Consider the following 22,809-nt stretch of genomic DNA (forward strand, 5'->3'; position numbering starts at 1 on the left):
TAGAATCCACTGAGCGCAGGAATATGTAGTATCACATGTGGAGATATGAACTGTGTTCAACTCAAGATTGAAAAATTTTGAGTCATTACAAACATTCTCTCCAGCGCACTTGTGTCCCTAGGCTGGCATTTGTCATTTCTCAGAGCTGACAGCATAAAGAGGACTTGTCCAAAGTGACCCTCATATAGAACATACCTTACTCCATAGGGCAAAGTAATAAAAATAGGCCTGTCTGAAGGTTAAATAATTATTAAAATTCAGTAATAACTGAGGACATAGTTTAGAACTTATATAAAAGATTTTTTGCTCAGGAACCATATCTTTTTACTAATAGTTTTGTAAATGCTTGATATATGGCAATGATAGAAAGGAGACTGACTTTTGGTTAGGTTGGAATGTGTGTAGATTCTCTAGAAAAGATGCTCACTCTCTTACTTTACCCATTCAAGCTGATTACTTGTGGAGGGGGTTGTTATAAAATCTCACATTCTATGGAGGGGTCTACTGAACCAGAACTGAAGTAGCTCTCTACAGAACGGTGCTACATTTAGGTTAAAAAGGGACATCCTCAGGAATTGTGGGCATTGATATAAGGGAACTGGAATTTTATCTTACACATTACTATCTAAGTGATCAATATACAGATGGTTGTTTCAAACTATTTCCAAGCTTACTTTCTTTTCTTTTTGCCTTTTAAGACTGCACCCGGGGCATATGGAGGTTCCCAGGCTAGGAGTCCAATTGGAGCTACAGCTGCCAGCCTATGTCATAGCCACAGCAACATCAGATCTGAGCCGTGTCTGTGACCTACACCACACCTCATGGCAACGCCAGATCCTTAACCCACTGAGTGAAGCCAGGGATTGAACTGGCAACCTCATGGTTTCTAGTCGGATTCGTTTCCTTTGCATCACGATGGGAACTCCCTCCAAGCTTACTTTCTTAAGTGGAGACAATGTGAATACACATATATGAGTGACAACTGGGTGGCAACAACAAAAATTTTATTCAATGAACACCAAAAGGAGAAAGTGCTGAGCTAAAGCCAGGATAACACTTTAGAAAACAGATCAGTTTATAAAATTTCTAATCCACATACAGCCAAGAATGGAAGATTATACATGTCTGTCCAAGGAGAAGATTCAATTCATAGGAATCTTTTTCTAGCATCCATTTGTTTTATATGCTTTTGTTTTTTTCCCTCCATGAATGTGTGTAAAGCTGAGCATTTGCACCATAAGAAAACCTAGTCTGTTTTCCATTTTTCTTCCTGAGTGCTATTGAGATAACATGTTCATACTTTATGACCTCTAATCAGAAGGGAATTTAAGTTGCTTTGTCTATCCACATTATTTTGGGGCATTATACACTCAGGATTGTAAATTGTGTACTTAAAGTATTTTATTGGAAAAGATGTCCTCCTTTGTTTATGAGTACATTGACAATCATAGAAACAGGCAGCCACGTCCCAAAAGGAGTGTGCTGACCAGGATGCATAATTTGTCGCACATGCCCAAGTAGTCAAAACATTTATAATTTGAACCTGAATAGATGGATTTCTCCAACTGTTTTCCATAACAGACCCTCAGAGAGAAGTTTTGAATATGCTATTATCAAATTCCATAACAACTGGAATTCCAAGTCCTTATTGTAGAAACTGAAAATCTTGTTTTTTCAGTTTCTGAAAAACAAGAAACTGTTTTTTTCTTGAGGTACTGTCACAATAATAGGAAATTTTTCTTATTTTCAGTGTCTTTTCTAATGATATCAAACTAATTATAATTTGGGTCAAAATATACCTCTGTGATTTAAACATTTACATCCTCTACCTCTTTAGAATTTAATATTTGTTTTTCTTTTAAAATTTCTGGACATTTCGAACACAATTCTCCCCTTGTATGAAGGACACATAAACCGAGCTACAAGGGCAAATGTATTAGAAACATACAAATACTTACACTCCAATTTCCTTGCCCTTATTGAAAATTCAGTTCCCTTAAGTAGAAGTACGAAAGGCTTTACAGTTAAGATTTACAAAATGTTTTCTGTCCATTAAACTTAAAACTAAGAAGTAAAGCAGAATTGAAAGTAGGAGGTTAACCCTCAACCCTGCATGATTAGAGTAAGCTTAGTGACCAGTTCTTCACAATCCATGAGTAGGGTAAAACCAATACCTCTTCATTCAGCAAATAGTCCCACAGAAAACTAGATTTAGAATGGAGGTTTCATTACATTCCTCAAGTGAATTATCATCCTGTTCCTTCTAAACACCAATAGTACCTTCTCATACCTCACGTTTCGTATTACCTGTCTCTCAATCTGTTCTGTGATTCATAAGCACTGCCAGGCTTCTTTAGGGTGAAAGCTCTAAAATACCTTGGAGTGTGGGTGTTCTGAGAACTGTGATTTTCATCATTTTTTTAGATAAAACACCCCTCTGAATATCTGATGAAAACATTGTACTTACATATAAAAGGTTACATACCAATTCAGGAGTGGGGGTTGGGGATACAAAGTCTCTTGACTCCTCAAGTCTTCTGTTCTAGGGAATACATGGCAAGTGTCTGGCCACTCTCAGAGGGCACATAGCATCTCCTTGCAACTCTAATTAGACATGATGACAGCCCTGCCACCTCCATGCAGGTGACTTACTGCATCCTTTTAAACTGTGAAAGAATGTGTATGAGGAGGAATTAAAAACAACTATCATTTTTATTTTAAATATCTGTCAGTATAAAATCAAGCTCAAAGGAGGGAATTTTTTTCAATCTTTCATATTGCTGGTTCTGCAAAAATAAAATGCCTTTTATAAACATAGTGGATTATCAGGACATTGCCTCCCTCAGGAGCCCAGCATCACCAGGGGTCACAAATCAAACACGCAAACAAACCTGCCCTGTGAAAGCCGAACAACCTTTATACTGTCACTAAAATCCAGGTCACTTCCATAGTGCCTAATATGTAACCATGAATTAGTTATAAGTGAAAAGAATGGCCCGAGTTGAAGTATGAGATAATGTTTATTTTTTATTTTTCTAACTCTCTTATTGACTGTGGTCTCCTGAATCGAAAGTTAAAATGTGCTTTGTGGAGTGAAAGTGGGTCCAGTATGTAGAAAACATGACACATAATTTATCTCTAACATCATTTAAATGTGCTTGTCTATTCCTTTTAAAATAATCATTTTTATCCCAAACCTGGAGCCAGCTACAATGAAGTTTTTATGCATGATCCCTTGGACTTATTCATGGTATCCACTGCATTTATTGTAGCTGATAGAGTAAAAAACTGGATTCTGTGTATATTTTGAATATAATTTTTTATGACCAACATTAAAAAAATGCTGGCTATCTCCCAGATCCTGTACTCAGCACCTGCACCAGTTCACTTAATACTCAGAACAAACCTATAAAGAGGCTTCTATTGTCCCTAATTTGCATAGGGGAACAGATACAGATTCTCTGCGCTATACAGAGAAGCTGGGTTGCTGCAGGCAATGTGCTGAGTCACAGTGGACCTGGGATGTAAAGCCAGAGGCCCAGGACCCACACATTGAGCTCTTACCTGTCATCTGTCATGTGTGATAAGGAGTAAATTATTTACTTTAAATTATCTAAACATCCTTTCCCATCCACATCTTTTCCCACCTTGCTCTGCAGAGATATTAGACTGAATGGTGATAAAGACAATCTAACTTTGAAAGATGAAGAATCCAAATACTCCAGAATTGTTTGCTGTCACAGACCACTAACTGCAGCATTACAAAGTGAGTCTCTTCAAATTTTAAGATAAGTACAGGGCTGGTGACTGTGCACTTTTGTATATCATGGGGACTTCTTGTTCCTTGATTTATAAAGTGACTTAAACCATAATTTTTTGAGGAAGTTGCATTGTTTGCATTCAACTCTTCTCATGTCAATGTGTGGTGATATAGAAAGACCTATGAGAGAAATATTGGTTAGCTGGTGATGTCAAAACTTAGGAAGGGAAGTCAATCCAGGGATGAATTAAACTCAAAGATCTTCTGAATTAAAACACTTGCTTATGCTGATGCATTGAGAGAAATATAGTTGGAAAAGCTCGTATGTGTGGAGGTTAATCTATGGATATATATGTGTGTGTATTTGCTTATTCTACAGTTTGTGAACAATTAATGTTGAAACGCTCCTTTTTAATCATTTTTAAGTGGTTAATCTTCAGTCTTTACCATATATTTGCTTTACCAGTGGTATTTTTCCCTTTCCTATAGATACATTTTCATTTTTTTAAAGTTTTGTTATAGTTGATTAACAACATTTTGATTATTTCTGCAGTGCAAGAGTGACTCAGTTATATATATATCTATACACACATCAGTTCTTTTCCAAATTATTTTCCCATATAGCTTATCATAAAATATTGGGTAGAGTTTCCTGTGCTCTGCAGCAGGTCTCTGTTGGCCAGTCATTCCATACACCCTACTGTGCACATGCCAATCTCAAAACCCCAGTCCATCCCTCTCCCACCTGTATACTAGTAACCATAAGTGGTTATCAAAGTCTGTGAGTCTGTTTTTGTCCTTGAAATAAATTAATTTGTATCCTTAGAGTTCACATAAAAGTGACATGATGATTTGTCTTTCACTGTCTGACTTGACTTCACTTAGTTTGATAATCTCTAGGTCCATCAATATTGCCACAAATGGCATTATTTCATCTTTTTTTATGGCTTAGTAATATTCTATTGTGTGTATGTTCCACATCTTTTTTATACATTCCTCTGTTGATGGACATTTATTTCCATTATTTACATTGGCTAGTGTAAATATTGCTGCAGTGAACATTGGGGTGCCTGTATCTTTTCAAATTATGGTTTTCTCCAGATCTATGTCCAAGAGTGGGATTGCTGGATCAATGGTAGTTCTAGTTTTAGCTTTCTGAGGAACTTCCATAGTGTTTTCCAAAGTGGTTGTACCAGTTTACATTCCCACTTTATACTATACTACAAAGCTACAGTAATTAAAACAGTATGGTACTGGCACAAAAACAGAAAAATAGAACAATGAAAGAGGATAGAAAGCCCATTTTGAAAAACACTGTGGAACAGTGTAGGAGGATTCCCTTACCTCCGCATCCTCTCCAGCATTTATTGTTTGTAGATTTTTTGATGATGGCCATTCTATCTTGTATAAGGGGTACCTCATAGTAGTTTTGATTTGAATTTATCTAATGAATGCTGTTGAGCATCTTTTCATGATTTTTTTGGCCATCTTTATGTCTTCTTTGGGGAAATGTGTATTTATATCTTCCTTTTTTGTTGTTTTTTTTTTGCTTTTTTTTTTAGATATTGAGCTGAATAAAGTGTTTCTATATTTTGGAGATTAATAGCTTCTTTTGAAAATATTTTCTCCCATTTTGTGAGTTGTCTTTTTGTTTTGTGTATGGGTTCCTTTTCTGTGCAAAACTTTTTAAGTTCAATTAGGTCCCATGTTTTAATTTTTGTTTTTATTTTCATTGCTCTAGGAGGTAGATTTTAAAAGATATTGATTTGGTTTATTATGTGATTCTGCTATGTTTTCCTCTGAGAGTTTTATAGTATCTGGTCTTGTATTTAGGTTTTTAACCCATTTTGAGTTTATTTTTGTTATAGTGTAAGAGTGTGTTCTAATTTCATTCTTTTTACATATATGTCCAGTTTTCCCAGCACCACTTTTTGAAGAGGCTGTCTTTCTCCATTGCATATTCTTGCCTCCTTTTTTGTAGTTTAGTTGAGCACAGCAGGGTGTGTACGTGTGTGTGTTACAGGCTTTCTGTCTTCTTTCTTCTATTTTTCTGTTTTTTTTTTTTTTTTTTGCCAGTGCCATACTGTTTTAATTACTGTAGCTTTGTAGTATAGTATAAAGTCAGGTAGTCTGATTCCTCCAGTTCCATTTTTCTTAGGATTGCTTTGGGTATTTGGGTTTTTTTGTTTTTCCATACAAATTTTAACATTTTTAGTTCTAGTTCTTTGAAAAGTGCCGTTGAAACTTCAATAGGGATTGTGTTGAATTCATAGATTGTCTTCAGTAGTATAGTAATTTTGGAAATATTCTTTCCATCCAAGAACATGACATATCCTTACAGCTGTTTGTGTCTTCTTTGATTTTTTTTCTTCAGCATCTTATAATATTTTAGCACACAAGTATTTTGCCTCTTTAGGTAGGTTTATTCCTAGGAATTTTATTATTTTTTAGTTAGAAATACTTCATTGTTAAAATATGATAACCATCATCTGGGCCTTTAGTGAGAGTCAAAAACTTTTTAGAGTCAAAACATTTTTTGCTGGTGCAGGGTCTTGCCTCCATGTTGATGGCTGCTGACTCATCCCTTGATAGTTGCTAAAGGTTGGGGACACTGTGGCAAGTTCCTAAAATCAGAAGAGAGGTTTGCCTCATAGATAGACTATTTCTTTCTTAAACAATTTCTCTGTAGCATGCAATGCTGTTGTATCTGACCCACAGTAGAACTTCTTTCAGAATTGGAGTCTATCCTCTCAAATTGCTGCTGCTAATATTTTGTTATTTTTGATGTGATAGTAAATGGGATTGCTTCCCAATTTCTCTTTTTAATATTTCAGTGTTAGTATATAAAAATGGAAGATATTTCTCTATATTAATTTTATATCCTTTGACTTTACTGAATTCCTTGATGAACTCTAACGGTTTTCTTGTGGTATCTTTAGGATTTTCTATGTATAGTATCATATCTGCAAGCAGTGATAGTTTTACTTAATCTTTTCCAACTTGGATTCCTTATACTTATTTTTCTTCTCTGATTGCCTTGGCTAGGACTTCCAAAACTACATTGAATAAAAGTAGTAAGAGTGGACATTCTTGTCTTGTTTCTGATATTATGGAGAATTATTTCAGCTTCTAACCATTGAGATTGATGTAGCTGTGGGTTTGCAATATATGCCCTTTATTATGTTGAGGTAGGTTTCCTCTATGCCCACTTTTTGGAAGGTTTTTATCATCAGTGGGCATTGGATTTTATCAAAAGCTTTTTATGCCCCTACTGAGGTGATTATATGATATTTATTCTTCATTTTGATAATTTGTATCACACTGACTGATTTGAGGATATTGAAAAATCCTTGCATCTCTGGGACAAATCCACCTTGATTGTGGTATTTGATTCTTTTAATGTATTAATGGATTTGTTTCACTAGTAGTTTGTTGAAGATTTTTGAGTCTGTGATAATCAGTGATATTGGCCTGTAATTTATTTTTTTGCGTGTGGTATCTTTGTCTGGTTTTGGTATCAGGGTGATGGTGGCCTCATAGAATGAGTTTGGGAAGTTTTACTTCTTCTGCAATTTTTTGGAATAATTTCATAACAATACCTGTTAACTCTTCTCTAATTGATAAAATTTACCTATGAAGACATCTGGTCCTGGGCTTTTGTTTTTTGGAAGTTTTTAAATCAGAATTTCAGTACTTGTGATTGTTCTGTTCATCTTTTCCATTTCTTCCTGGTTCAGTCTTAGAAGATTGTACTTTTCTAAGAATTTGTCCATTTCTTCTAGGCTTTCTGTTTTATCAACATATTATTTCTTACACTAATATCTTAGGATTTTCTGTATTTCTGTGATGTTCATTTTAACATCTCCTTTTTAATCTCTAATTTTATTGATTTAAGCCCGCTCGCTACCTTTTTTTTTTTTATGAGTCTGGCTAAGGGTTAATCAATTTTGTTGATCTTTTCAAAGAACCAGATTTTAGTTTTATTGTTAATTAGTTCTTTGCATGATCCATTACATTTTTCTTTCCAAAGACTTATTCTTGTGAGTTCCCTTTGTGGCGCAGCAGTAACAAATTCGACTAATGTTCATGAGGATGCAGGTTTGATCCCTGGCCTCACTCAGTGGGTTAAGGATCTGGTGTGGCTGTGAGTGTGGTGTAGTTTGCAGTTTGCACATGTGGCTCAGATCTGGCATTGCCATGGCTGTGGTGTAGGCTGGAAGCTGCAGCTCCAATTCAATCCCTAGCCTGGGAACTTCCATATGCTCTGAGTGCATCCCTAAAAAGCAAAAAGATAAAAAGAAAAAAGAAACCATCATTCTTGTATTAATACTGTCTTTCCTGTTTTTTAATAAGTTTTAAATATTTTCTTTATGAGGTTACTTTTATAGGATATATAGTTTTTTCTAGGCTTAAATCTTTACACAACAAATTATCAAAACACATAATGAAATGTAGGAAATACACAAAAACATCAATAGCAAGCAGAAATTACTTTATATCAATAAAGCTATGAAAAATAAAGTAAATGGAATAAGAGACTACCTTCTTGATTAAGACCTTTAATTGCTTCATTTTAATTTGTGGGTTCAGTTACCCATTTATTTCTGGAGCATATGTTGATTCATTTATAATGTGGTATGCGTCATTAATTCATACCAATTTTGCAATTTAGGTTTTGGGTTTTCTGTAGCCTAGGGATTTTTTGAAATGTATTTAGAGAAATTATTTTTGCTTATCCTTTTGTTATTATTAGAATTTTTACACTGAAGTATAGTTATAGTCTCTGTACTGTCTACACTTTGGGAAATAGGTGAACATTTTCATTCTGTTCAAAAATATTGTTAATTTAAAAAATTATTTATTTTAAATATTTTTGAAATTATTTTTTATGGGTACCAGAAAATAATGTATATCTTATATTTGAAAAGTATAGAGTTTGATCTGGACATAAACATATACTTACATAATTAAAATAAATCTAACTATAATTAAACCATATAAAACATAAATATCAAAAAATGTAAGTATAAATTTATATAAAAAATACACACTCTTATTCCATTTACTTTATTTTTCATAGCTTTATTGATATAAAGTAATTTCTGCTTGCTATTGATGTTTTTGTGTATTTCCTACATTTCACTATGTGTTTTGATACTTTATTGTGTAAAGATTTATTAGAGTTACAATCTCATTGTTCTCCTTGCTTCATTAACACCTTGTTTTGCATTAAACTTTTTTGAAATCAATGATACTGCAATAACTTTCTTCCTAATGGCGTCAGTTTGGTCTAAATCTGTCCAGCTTTTTAATTTTAATTTAAGCAGCTTGTTCCATTACATGTTTTGTATGAAGTGTAGTGTGATTTTTGTGTTTTTGGATCAACTTTCATCTTTTTATAATGGTAGGATATTTTATGCCTCTTTAACTTCAGATTTTTATGTAGTTTTTCCTCATCAAGTTTTAAAACATCTTTGAAAATTTTATTTTCCATGTAGATTAGTCTTTATATGTATATAATTTTTTCCTCTGCTGTGTTCAACCAAATTATAATCTTCTTTATTTTTCCCTTGTTTTTTTAATTCATATTTTGTCTGAATCAGGTTTTTTGTATTGTTTTCAAAAAGGATCATAATTTCCCATATTCATTTTTTAAAATATTTTTTATTTGAATATTTGAGGTGTAAAATAATTTTTGGTTAGAACTGTTGTTTCCCCTCAGAATGTTGTTGATACTGCTGCTAATGTATTATATCAGCACCCCCTAAGTTCCCCCAGCCCTGCCCTCCTCATAGTACCCTTTTGAAATTCCTCCATTTTTTTTTTCTGCTTTAAAACTTAAAAACAATTTTTTTTCTTGTTATTCAAACCAGGTGTGCCTTCCTTGATTCTTTTGTATAATTTGTTTTTCCTGTTAAATTAAAATTTGGTTCTATCTTTATCAGTTAGCAATTTTAGTTATTTATTTCCAGCAAATTTAATTCTCATCTATCTTAGCATATTCTATTTTAACATTTCTTTTTCCATTTATTGAGTTGTCTTCTGCAGAAACACTAATATACCCATCACCTCTTCTGCTCTGTATATTTGGACAGGAGATGAACAAAGTAAAGGAGAAGGGAGAGAGTAAAACTTGAACCATTCCTAAACATCAGAGCTGTAGAGAGCTTTGAGCCCTCAGATCCAGTGCCTTCAATTTTCAAAGCAAATGTCTGAAGTTAAGAATTTAATTATTTAAGTGCAAAGATGCACATGTTGAGAAAATCTTTTGGAAAATTTGGATGAAGCTTCCTCAACATTAGCCCATGTTGTTTCTGTATAATTTACAAATTTTGCAAAACACAGTTGTATATTTATTATGGGAAAATAATTTCATAACATTGATGTCATCCTTATACGGGGCAGTGTATATTAATTTGTTAGCATAGGGCATAGCCTATAATTAATGATCTTTTAAACTATTATGGGAGGGAGGGCACACGGAGGAAACTGCTAATGAAGTATCAGCATATTGTTACTCCAAAACTAATGTGTATTCCATCCATTTGAAGCGAAAATAAAAACTTTATTTAATCCTTCATTTAAGTGGAACAGTTTACTTCAACATCTCAAATAACTCATGACTTCTTAACTCTTCTGGCTTGCTTCATGATGCATTTTCCTGTTGAGCATATCATCCAGTTTATTCTTCATTAATCCATCAGTATAATTTTCATCACGCCAAAGACCCTACCCACTCTAGAAAACCTTCAAGACTCATCTTTTTTGCCAGGGAAGTATATACTCTTACCTGGCAGAATGTTAACTTGTTTCTGTTCTCCAGGGGTATATTTTCAAGTTTGCTTTGTCTCCCTGTTTTGTGTTTGTTACAGAACTTCATATAGTGCAATCTCTACTGTCAATACTGGGCAAGAACTTCCAGAAGATGGAATAGCTAGTTTATCCATTTTCTCTTTCCGATGGACTTGCCCTCATTACTATATGATAATCAGACATTGAGTGAATTGTCAGTGTTATTCAGATTTATACAGTTAAATAAAAACATTTCTGTGTTTAAGTATAGCGCTTGTACAGAATCTCCCCTACCTTATATTTTCTTTTTGCTGCGACAGATTGAGTACATCCAGGTGAGCTATTTTTATCCCTTTTAGGCTACATTGAATACCCATCAAGTGTGATTTTATTTTTTATCCAAAATACTTGTTTTAGTGATTCCTTAAATCTATAAGACACTTGTTAACTTATTGATCTTCTGCCCATATAGTGTTCAGAGTAAGAGAACCCAGACCACTTGAGACCATGAAGTGATCAAGTGCTTTTGTCACTCTACATTGGTCTTAATTCATGCTTTTGATTACTTTATAATATTTATCTTCAAATTTAACTTTAAACTTCAAAAATTAGAGGGCTTGCTCATTATATTTCTTTGAAATCCCAAATTTTATCTCTGTTAGCAAAAAAAAAATATGAAAATTAGTTTAGAAAATTTGGCCTTTAAACAGAATCATACTGACTTTCATGGGATTAATAATTCATGTATTTTATCGCATTTGGGGCATTTCAAGAGGTCTGTTTATTCTTATATTTTCTGTGCAGTCAGTAAATTCTTTAGCTCTTAAAACCCATGACATAAAATATAGGTTTGAAAAGCCATAACACTATCAATACATTAATATTTATGTAGCTCTTTTCATGACAAACATTCTAAAATGCTCTCCAGCATAATAAAATGAATTAAAGGATGAAGAGAACGTGGATGCTTACATGTCAAAAGGTCACTTTAACAGACAAATCAAATGAACCTGCTTAGCAAAGTGATTGACCAGTTTACAGAAAAGACAGCACCTCCTCTTAGGTGACCTCTGGCTTGGGAAGCTAGAGAATTAGAAGTAGCCTGTCAGCAATCAGGAAAGTCAAACTGACCAAGGCCTTTCTACTCACTTAGGTAAGATAGTACCATCCTCATTGTACTGTAAACCACTGGGGCTTCAGCCCATGGGCTATTTTCATAACTCTATTAATATGACTTTGCATCTCTAAATATAAATAAAGGTAAGTAAGCTGATAAAATGCAGTCATAAAGGCATCTTTAATTTATTGTGGGGTATTATTTTCTTCACACATCACAGAAACAAATTATTGATACAAATTATGCTAATTTCTTTCTATGATGGGGTCATCCATGAGTGAAAGATAAATCTGGAGGACAGATACCCTTTAATGCATACCTACTGCTTCTCTAATTGTGTGTCATTTCCACATAATTCCCTTTAAAAATGAATGATTCTATGAAAAGATATTCTTCAACTTAAGATGTTTGGTTCTAATTTGAATAGAATTTTTATCTGATGATGAAAAAAGGGGAAAGAGTTGAGTAATAATAAATGATGCTGCTAAATTATACAGTCACAGAAACGAAGGAATGGAAGAGACTGGGACATTTTATATAATCTTGAATTACTCTATATTTCAAAGAACTAAAATTCTCCCAAAGACTGAAAACTTCCTTCTTTTTTCTTAGGTTTGACACTATCCTCCTCAAAAAAAGTACTTTAATGACTGGTTGCTGACTTTGTTCACCTTGATCTGGGAAGCTCTAGAAAAAAGGTGACCAGTAACCATTAATTAGCTATATATTCATTCACCTCTAGAGGGAAAACTAGAAGTGAGAACTAACAGTGATCATCACACTTCAGGATTCTTTCTTATTCCATTAAGGGTCAGGGTTCTTCTGATATAATCGCACATTTTAGCAATTAAACCTCATCTTAATTATCTCCCTCTCTTGGGAGCCAATGTTCCTAGATGAAAAGAAGGTCCATTATAGGTCATACATTACTAATTAAAATAAATTCCTAATACATTGTCCTTGTAGTGATTCCTTGTTTTGTTGAGAATTCCAATGTTTAATACTAACATTTCGAAGGCTTATAAAATACACCATGATCTGGCTCCTTCATGACTTTCCAGTCTCATGTCTCATCATGTTACCCTTGTGTTCTGCTCCAGTAACATACTATTGATGTATTCATGTAATTTCATGAATCTTGCATGCTGTTCCCCCCTTTATTCATCTGTTCCCTGTCTGAAATGCCTTATGTTGCCTTTCCCCATCTGCTCCTATCTAACTCCTATTCTCCCTTTAAGACTTAAGGAGTCACATGTTCTAGAGTTATTTTATGACATTTATTTCCTTTCTTTGAACTTATGAAAGTGCCACTGTTGGGTAGGGAGTCTCACCATGTCTTATATGGGTCTATATCATGTTATTATCATAATAACTAACCAAGTCACAGAATGTGTGCTTTCGAAACTGGAGACTTGAGTTGATTCACCTTTGCATTTGATGATTTTTACCTCCTAGAGTTTTTAATATTTAATAGAAGCTCAAAAGTTACTTAAATAAGTAAATAATGTTACCAGATATAGAGTTTAACTTTATATAATTGCTACATAGGAAAACTCTTTGCATCAGAGTTGCCTTTCCAGAGACATCCATACTCTTCTAACAAATAGCCACTTATAACTAATAGCATTGCCTGTATTTTTGTATCAGGCCCCTAATGTTAAAGGAGTTCCAGTTTCTTCCCTAATAGTATTTTCATTAAAAACATTAGATAGCCCCTGAGGCTGTTTGATAATTAGATTAAGATGCAAAATGAAACAAAATAAAATCTTGGGAACAATAAATTTATGCAAGACATTTGAATTTGGCTGAAAGTTCTGCTAATGTTCTGAAATTTGTGGATCCCAGGCAGCCTTTTTGCTGGGTTATCATAATACTTGCTTATAGATCCAGATTGTAATTAAGCTTTGTTTTTAGATAGGTATACCCTTTATTTATCTGAAATTGTAGACTTACTAGTTTGGCATCTATTCCTTCTAAAATGTTTTACTTGATAACATTACTGTCTGAATTTCAGACTGAAATTATTAACTGAATTATTAAGTCAGATAAGTTTTTACAAAAGAAGCATAGATTTTTGACACATGTATCCCATTGTTGACCTCTGGTTTACACTTTACCAACTTGAGGGGTAGTTAATATTAACATGATTGTTTAAAGCTTTTATTGACCTCCATTGTCTCTTGATCATGTCTGGGAGATGGATATGGGCTAAAACCTTGGGTTGGCAATGCTCATGGGGAACTTACATAACATTTACTGCAGTGTTTTTAGAACCTTAATTTCTAGATCTCTTGAATGCATATTGCCTGGGATGGCTCTTAAAAGATAAACCTCAGAACCCCACTACACACTAAATGCATTCTAATTTCTAAGTGTAACCTAAGGAATATACATATTTATCAAGGGATTTTTTTTTTCAAACTGTACTGTGAATCTGGAAAGGCAAGATCTGCTTTGTAATAATAATTATGTTCAGTGGAGTAACTTATGAATATCTTATTTGGACATACATTTATCATTCAGTTAAGTATTTATGTGCCAAAGTGCTTTAATAGTAGGGAATATGGAGGTGAAAGAGGGGATTACGAACTTTAGGATTTGGAGAGTTGGCAGACAACATGCACATAAACAACTGAATATTTATTAAATGTGTTCTGCTACTTGCACCCACCACCCCATTAATTTTTTCAAACATAATGGAAGCTAAGCATTTTCTTAATGTGTGTATGGGGAAGTCGTACATGCTAGACTACAAACAGTCTTCGTAGTGGAAGGGATCACGTAACAACTCTTCTAAAACTAAGACGTCATGTTTGTTGCAGTACAACTCCGTTTCCAAACTGCTGTATAAACAATAACGCTGATCTCTGATAGGATCTCATCCTGTTGATGCCCAGGAATCCAGCTTGCAATGATTCCATCTTTCTGAGGTGTTATCAGGAAGTTATACTGCACAAAGATCCAGACTTAACATGGATGCTTTCTAGAGATTTATTATTAATGGGCAGGGTAGAATGTTGGGTTTTGGTTGCTTTAAAATTTTCACAGACTTAAATAGTAGTTCTGTTTTCTGGCATAGAATTTTCCCTGTTCTCTTGTGGTAACCACTCCGCCCAAGGAGACCCTCGATCCTGCCAGTAGGGTCTCTTTAAGTACCCTTAGAGCATATGTGGCTTGGTTTCCATGCAGGAAGTTATTCTTGTTAATCACCTCAGTTTGGATGAAAGAATGACAGTTCTACTTCTAGCTTGGCAAGTTGCTAAAACGTGGATCACTTAACTCTCACCCTACAGTTCACGCACATACTTGAACATATCGTCTTAACTGTACTGATGCGTAATAGCTCTTGAAAACCTAGTTGAAAGACAAAATATTTTCAATAATGTAAAATCTACCTTTAGATTAAAGCGGAACACCCCTTCTTACCAACATCCATGTACTATCAATTTTAGTACATTGCCCCTTTGGATTGTCATTGGCTTATGTTGAAAGATGGTGTCTAGGAGTTCCCATTGCTCCTCAGAAGGTGAAAAAACCAGACGTAGTGTCTGTAAGGATGTGGGTTTGATGCCTGGCCTCGTTCGATGGGTTAAGAATCTGGCATAGCCTCAAGCTGTGGTGTAGGCCTGCAACTGCAGCTCAGATTCAACCCCTAGGCTGAGAACTTCCATATGCCTCAGGTACAGCCATAAGGAAAAAAAAATGATGTCATTGGAAGCAACACAATGGGCTCTGTGATGTATGTATTTACCATAGGAATTAAGTTGCTGGTTCACCAAATGTCAGAGTATGCTTTTCATACAGAATCTGGGAGAGATTTCTCTGTGTTTCTCAGAGCAATTGATATATCTTTACCTTATGAACACTGTAAATGACATAACTAGTCATATTTTCCCCTTCCTGCTAACTGATAAAAATTGACAAATTTGAGATACCACTTTGCTAACATGTATAGGATTTTATGGCATAAATGTTAACTTATCTTTGGGTACCTTCACATTTATTACCCTCAGTTTTTCATTGCCTCAACTTTTTTCTCAACTGAAAACATATTTTATTATTCTATTCTATGTGTTTTTTTTTCATGATATGTCAAATTATTTCTGGAAAAATGCAAGATATAAGGTTGGTTTATTTAAAGACATGTGATCAGTATATTAAAAGGCTTCAACCTAGGATAACAGAGAATTCAAAGAAAGTTAGCAAGATTAGAAGATGGGTGGAAAAGAAAATAAACAGGCCTGGGAACTGTGATAGAAGAATGAACTTTGGTAAGTCCTTATAGTGGAGATCCATCTCAGTAAGAGAATCATAAGATTGGTTTTGACTAGCCAGTACACAGAAGGAAAAATGATGACAGGAAATGGAAGTACTTACAGGAAATGGGCCAAGGCTGTATGTTCCTGCTCATGTCAGAGATTATTTTATACTGAGAAATGGGACCAGGCATATACTTAGCATGTTTGATTTTTGTGGTAACCACTCATCCCAAGGATTAGCTGTTCTGTTTTCACCATAAATGTGGCCCTGAAATTGAAAGTAGCACACTGAGGCATATACGAATTTTGTAATGAACACTAGTGAGTTTGATTCATTTTAGCATGGACTGCTTTGTTTGGTGGCTGCTGTTCCTATAATACTTGATCATAACTACATTTGTTGTTTAAATCTTAATTATAGCAGGTTGTAGTCACGGGAAAGTCATTTCATACTTCCATTTGAATCACTCTTGCACATTACACCTAGAGAATATCTGAGAGAACATGTAACCTAATCTGTTGAATACTTGCTGAAACTGGGGCTCAGACCAGTTGTGTTATTTGTCCAAGGTCATAACCAATTAGCAAAAGAACAGAAAGTAGAACAGAAGTTATTTGATTTATGGACCAGCAGAAACTCAGAATGTCTCAGTTATTACCCCCCCATTGAGAGTTTTAGACCAGTTTTTTCTTTTTCTTTTTTTTTTTTTTTTTTGTTAACAGAGACCAAGTCCCAACCCATTTGAGGCTAAAATCAGATACAGAAATTACTGGAATTAATGGTTACTTGGAAATGATATTTATGGCCTGTGCTGTTTCCTGTGACTCGAGGTGAAGTGGGATAAAAGTAAGATGTGAGGACAGTAGGGGCATTTTGAAGATGGAGTTCATCTTCCATCTTCCATCTTCCAGAATCACCCTAGTGACTTGAGGTAGATAATAGAGATAAATACAGGGAGATGTATGTTTGCTTAAGTGCATATTGAAGTAATTATCTTTATAATCTACATAAAAGACCATATTTTTGCTAAAATTAGGATGAATGGGGTTTTAGGATTTTATTATCTAATTATCTCATTTACAAAATTGAGTTTTGCTGATATAGACAAAGCAATGGTTATTCAGTTTCTGTAACTGACAGATATAAGACATTTTGTGCTTACAAAGTAAAATGTGATTGAGAGCTTAGAAGTGAGGGAATTTGTTTATTGTAAGCAATCTGGAGAGCTTATTTGAGGACAATTTTGTTCTTTCAACACATAACATGTTTTGTTTTAGTTGATGGAGTTTCCACTCATTGGGTAATTGTATCAACTGTATTTATTTCAATAAGAAGACTATATTTACATGAAGCTGAGCATATACACCTAAGGGTTCTTCTTAGTGTGTGACTCTCAATCTCTATAAATCTCGATCAAGTAACATTACAGTGAAAAATAGTACTACTCTCCTTGTTCCTACTTTTTGGTAATAATAATGACTTCTCATGTTTTACAGACTCATTGTCTTTTGAGTCTTGTAACTTCATGAGGCAAGCAAGGCAGGGTCATTGATCTCATAGGTAAGAAAGCTGAGACCCAGATAAGTGATTTCACATATCAAAGTCAAAAAGTGAATCAGTGGCTGAATATGGACCAGAACCCAGGACCTTTACTCCCTGCCTGGGCCCTTTATCAATCCCGTTGTCATCACCATGGTCCTAGTCCATGGGACCTCTCAGCTGAGTTGATTACTCAGGATACCATACACTCCTGTTATTTGTCCCCTTCTCCCAGATCCATCTCTAAGTCACTCTCACCTTTTAATGGAGTAAGCTTGCTAAAATTGAAGATAATTTCCCCAGAGCTTTACTGTTGATAATACAATGGGAGCCTGTTGAATGTCCACACCTCCACACGTCCAACCTGAAAATATATACAAGTTAATGTCATATGGAGAAAGGACTTTTGACCAATGGGAGTTGGAAGCCTTTAAGAAAAATTTCCCAGTTGTTCCTCCTTTTTTTGCCCATGGCCACCTGGGCCTGAAATGAGGTTAGGCCTATGGGGAAATGTTCCCAATGATGGAACAATCCATTGTATTTAGCAGCACCTGTTACAACATGTATCCTCATGTTCACTCTTCCCCTTTCCCTATTTATTTTTCTTACTCCTTTACTCCTGTTTCCTAGGGTAGTATGCCCTAAAATCATATCCCATGAGCTCTCAGCCTCAGGCTCTGATTTCTAGGGAGGCCAGGATAAGACACCAGGTTCATCTCTATCTCATTCTTTGGCTTACAATGTTCTCCTCTATGGTCCCACTTGGATTACTGCACTGTTCTAGTCTGTTGATCCAAATCTTATTATATATTGCTAGTTCTTCCAGGATTGTTTTCCGTGGTGTCCCTGGCCCCCTGTAATTTTTTTTTTTCCTCTCAGAAACTTCCATATTTATGTTGAACAAAGAAAACCACACTATGTCTATATTTCCTGCAGTGAATATTTGTAGACAATTTTGTATAAGCTGACCTTCTTGGTAATTCATAGACACCTTTAAATCCTTGGGTTATTTATCTTGTATCTGAAGCACCTGGAATGATGTGTTTGGTTATTTTCCAGTTGCACAAAAACAAATGATTATTTTCCATCTGCAGCTTATACAAAGGAAGAATGAATTGCTCATTCTTAGCAACTTCATCACCCATTTAATTTACATGAAGGTATTTTGGGTGTAGTATGTCTGAAGGATTGTGGCAGTACAGTTCTGCAGTAGTTATATTCTGTGTTATGTGATAACAGTTGAAACTCATAAACTACTTCTTTATGTCATATTTTCTTTAAATGTGAAGTTTTTGGTCAATTCAAAGCATTCAGGAGTCAAAGTGAAGGAAATATTTCATGCTTCTAAGCATTTTCATTCCACAACTCGTAGTAAATGTGTTATTTAAACTTTGATTTTATCAATGAAAAATTAGACACAAAATGTTGGCACAGCTTAACAGAAACTCCATGGCCTTTGCATAGAAGAAGGTAATGCAGAGCAGGCATTTTGGGGCAAGCTAAGCTGTATGTTAACAAAGCAATTTTAGCTATACTGTATCAGGGTGGGAATTTGGGAAGGTTCATTTAAGCAATAATACTTATACAGTGGGCTGTTCAGCCTAACACATGTGTGTGTATATGTGCGTGTGTGTGTGTTGCCTTCTCGCTGAGAGTAAAATACTAATCGTACAAAAATTTTAAATCCTATCCCAATTCTTTTTATTACCATATAGATTAGGCTAAAACGAGAGGATCTATGCTAGTGGAAGTGTGACTCCATATTAGAAATTAATGATTTAAATTTTTCTGATATTTAAGTCACTTCATATTAAATTAAGAACTTACCAAGGCAGTTCACTATTTCAGACTGTTGAGTTTCCTTTTAGTACCATTTTTTTCAGTAGCTCATTAAGTGGGGCAAGGCACTTTCATTGAGGGGTGGGGGGGGCATCTCTTTTCCCCTTTCCTTCTTGCTCTTCTGTGGAAAGTGCTCAGGGCAACAGAATAGCTGGGCTTTGAGCCACCATTGTAACTCTCAGAAGAAATGAATTATCTGACTAGAGACTTAGGGGACACGTTGAGCCCACTCTGTGTAGCCTCTCTTTCTCCTCTTTATTTGGGAGTCCACTGACATCATGGTGCATACATTCTTCTCTGAGCCTCTAGGTGTTGGGTTCTAAATGTGAAGACCCTCCTCCTCCAGCTGGACCTGTCAGTCAGGGCCAGACAGCCAGGGCCTGAGATGGGGGAGCCTCTGTCATTCAAAAGTCAATCCTACCTGATTTATAAACCTAAAGAATACAAACCAGTATCAATTTAATTAAGAATAAAGGTGATTTGAAACCTTACATATCTTACTGTCATGACTCTTAATATTGGTTCTGAATCTAGGCAGGTAAACGAATCATTATTTAGACTTTATCAACCTGTGGCAGAACTGTCTTTACTTTCTCTATGGTGGCAGTAAAGGTGCATCAATGCCCAAGAAACCGGAAATAATCACTGGGTAAAGGGGAACTCCACTGACTGCAGCATCCTACAGATGATGAAGGAATGGTGTGCTCTCAATAAGAAATTGAAAAACCATAAATAATTTACATTTGCATAAGCTAGTTCATGAATTCTAAAATTAGTTCTTTGTCTGTGTGGCCAGCAGTGATGGATATTAAAAATGTGAATACTCCTCTCAAGGAAAACAAAAATGTGTACCTTTGTGATTACATAGATTGAACAGTTAAAAAGACAAGATGGGTTGTATTGGAAAGCATGGCATCTAAGGCTCTTAGTTAATTGTGCAACTTTATTCTGCAGAGTGATTTCAATTCATTTTTCAAACTAAACATTTGGCATTGCCCTCCAGCTAACAGCTCTGGAGATGAAAGGTAATTATTTATAAACTGGCCCCTCTTGCCTTTGAAGGCTCCAATTCCCTCATCCTGGCCTTCCCCCAACTCTCCTTGTCATTGATTTGAAACAAAATGATTATTCAGGTTAAAACAGGATATTCTAAATATTATAAATATTTTCTGGGAGGATACATTTTGCTTTTTATGATACTTAGTTTTTTTGGTGGGGTTTTAGGAAGTGTTTCTACTTTAGATGTTTATATTTTGGGAAAGTATTATTTATGGGTCTAAGGTTCTTGAACATTTTGCTTCAGTTCTTCAAAAAGTCTTTAAAACATATTCCAAAAATATATGTACAATTTTACCCACAATAGGCAATGTAAAATATATACTCGGTGCTTCAGTAAAGCAAGTACTGGATATTTGACAAACCCAGCTTTGACTCTCAGTGCTTTGCTATTCAGTTAAGAACATGCAACACAGAAATTGCTTTTATATTCCTTTTCCACCATCTCTTCAAAACATGCTCATACATATATGATAAAAAGCTCTTGTAAAAGCATCATTTAAATGGCCATTAAATAGGCAGGGTGAACTAGTGCTGAACTTGTCCGTCTTTTACCCCAAGTGAATCATTTGTGTCTGGTTGTTCTTTAACAAAAAGTGTAATATGCAAATATTAGTACTGACCTCTCTCACTAAGTCATTTTATATTAAAAAAAAAAAAAAACTTGCTGCGACTTGGATCTTTGGGGAATTTGTTTTCCTTCTTGCTCCATCCCTCCTCAAACTCCAAACTTCACCTAGATTCTCCAGGTGAAAACCGCTTTCCTGAACTAACTCAAATGGAGCGGTGAGACTGTTAGATTAACCACCATTCCTCCCCTGTCTACTATAAAACATTCCCTTTCAAAGAAACAACAAGACAGACAGAATGAATATTTGACCTTTGTCTCAGACTTACCAGAGAGGGAAGGAAAATGTTCTAGCGTCAAGCCATGTCATTTATATGATTTTGTAAAAGATCTCGTTTCCTGAGTTCTCTTAAACTGACTTTAGGATCACTAGGTTAAAAACTGCTCCTGCGCTCTGATTTTGAGAATATATTTTTCATGGGCTACACCCTTGAGTTTTAAGTGGGGAAAAAAAGGAAATTGGCTGAGCTTAGGGTTGGGACACATGAAAATGAACAGATATGAGTAAGCTTTTGTTGAACTAATCACTCTCTCAAATAGAAGGTTTGGGATCACAGAGAAAGGCCCCCTTCCCTCTAGAAGATTTTCATGTGGTTGTGCTGGCCGTGACCCTGGTCTTTCAGTCATGGGCCTGGTGAATGTGAAATGATTTTGTATGTCAATCTGAAATGCCTCCAATGATTACAGTGAAGTTATCAAATGGAGGTCAGAAGCAAGGCAAATCATGTCTATCACCTTGGGAGAAAACAAGATTTGAGGAGAGCATAGTTTCTGAGTGGGATAATTCAACAGAATTGGGAATGAGGAAGGTCTCAGGGTTGGAATATAGATGCTGCCTATCAAAATGGGAGAGAGCAGCTGGGGAGAAGGGAGGGCAGGCTGCAGCCCCTCCTCCATACTCAGGCTTTCCTCACTATTGAGATGAGTTCCCAGGCCTTTCACCATGCAAATGGGATTTCAGTCAAAATGCATTGAAAATATAATAGAATAAATAGAAAAAAATACGTTTTCTTCTTGTAGCTCTACTTGGATGGAGAATTTAATATTTTTAAAGTGAGTATATAAAATTCTTCTAGAAACAGTCCTCTGAATTTCAAGTAGCATCTTTGTTAAGAAATGTCTTTTGAAGTTGTTTAACTACAATGAAAATACAACATGAAAACATAGTGTAAATGAGAGTGGTTATTTCTCTGCACACGTTGTGTGTTCCTATAGCAACCCTTCCAATTTTACCTGCCCCTATTGACCAGATATATTTTTAGTGACTGCTTACAGAGGAATCAAAAATGAATAAGAGAAAAAAAATGGGAAAGGATATGAGAATTAAAGCCACCTTTTGTTCTTTTTCTATCACAAGTTAACTGGCTATAAGTGCCCCCCAGTGCCTCAAAATAAGTGTCATGGGATTTTTTTTCTCTTGCCTTAGTGGACCCCTAAGATTCTTTGTGCAGGAACTCCACAAAAACTGTTGGGCCCATATTCTTACCTAAAGTTTTTGAATTCTTAGACAAATGCAGGCCTATGACTATGTATGTTTGTCAAATGCAGGCTATATTTATCCAACCTGTGCTTGCAGCAACTGTGCTGTCAAGAGAAAGGTAAATATTAATGAAGAATATTTCTCAGGAAAGGATATTCAGTGAGTCCTCTTTATCTGTCAAAACTGACTCAATCAGTACACACTTTCTGGACAGATCGAATGTTTATAGAGTCATAAATTGACATTTATCTGACAAGTTTTGTATTCCTATCAAATGGCTTCCTTTATTATGCCTAGGTATTTCAATATAGCATTGGTGATTCTAAGGAGAAATTAAA

The sequence above is a fragment of the Phacochoerus africanus genome, chromosome 4 (genome assembly GCF_016906955.1).
Source record: "Phacochoerus africanus isolate WHEZ1 chromosome 4, ROS_Pafr_v1, whole genome shotgun sequence".
In the NCBI taxonomy this organism is placed as follows: domain Eukaryota; kingdom Metazoa; phylum Chordata; class Mammalia; order Artiodactyla; family Suidae; genus Phacochoerus; species Phacochoerus africanus.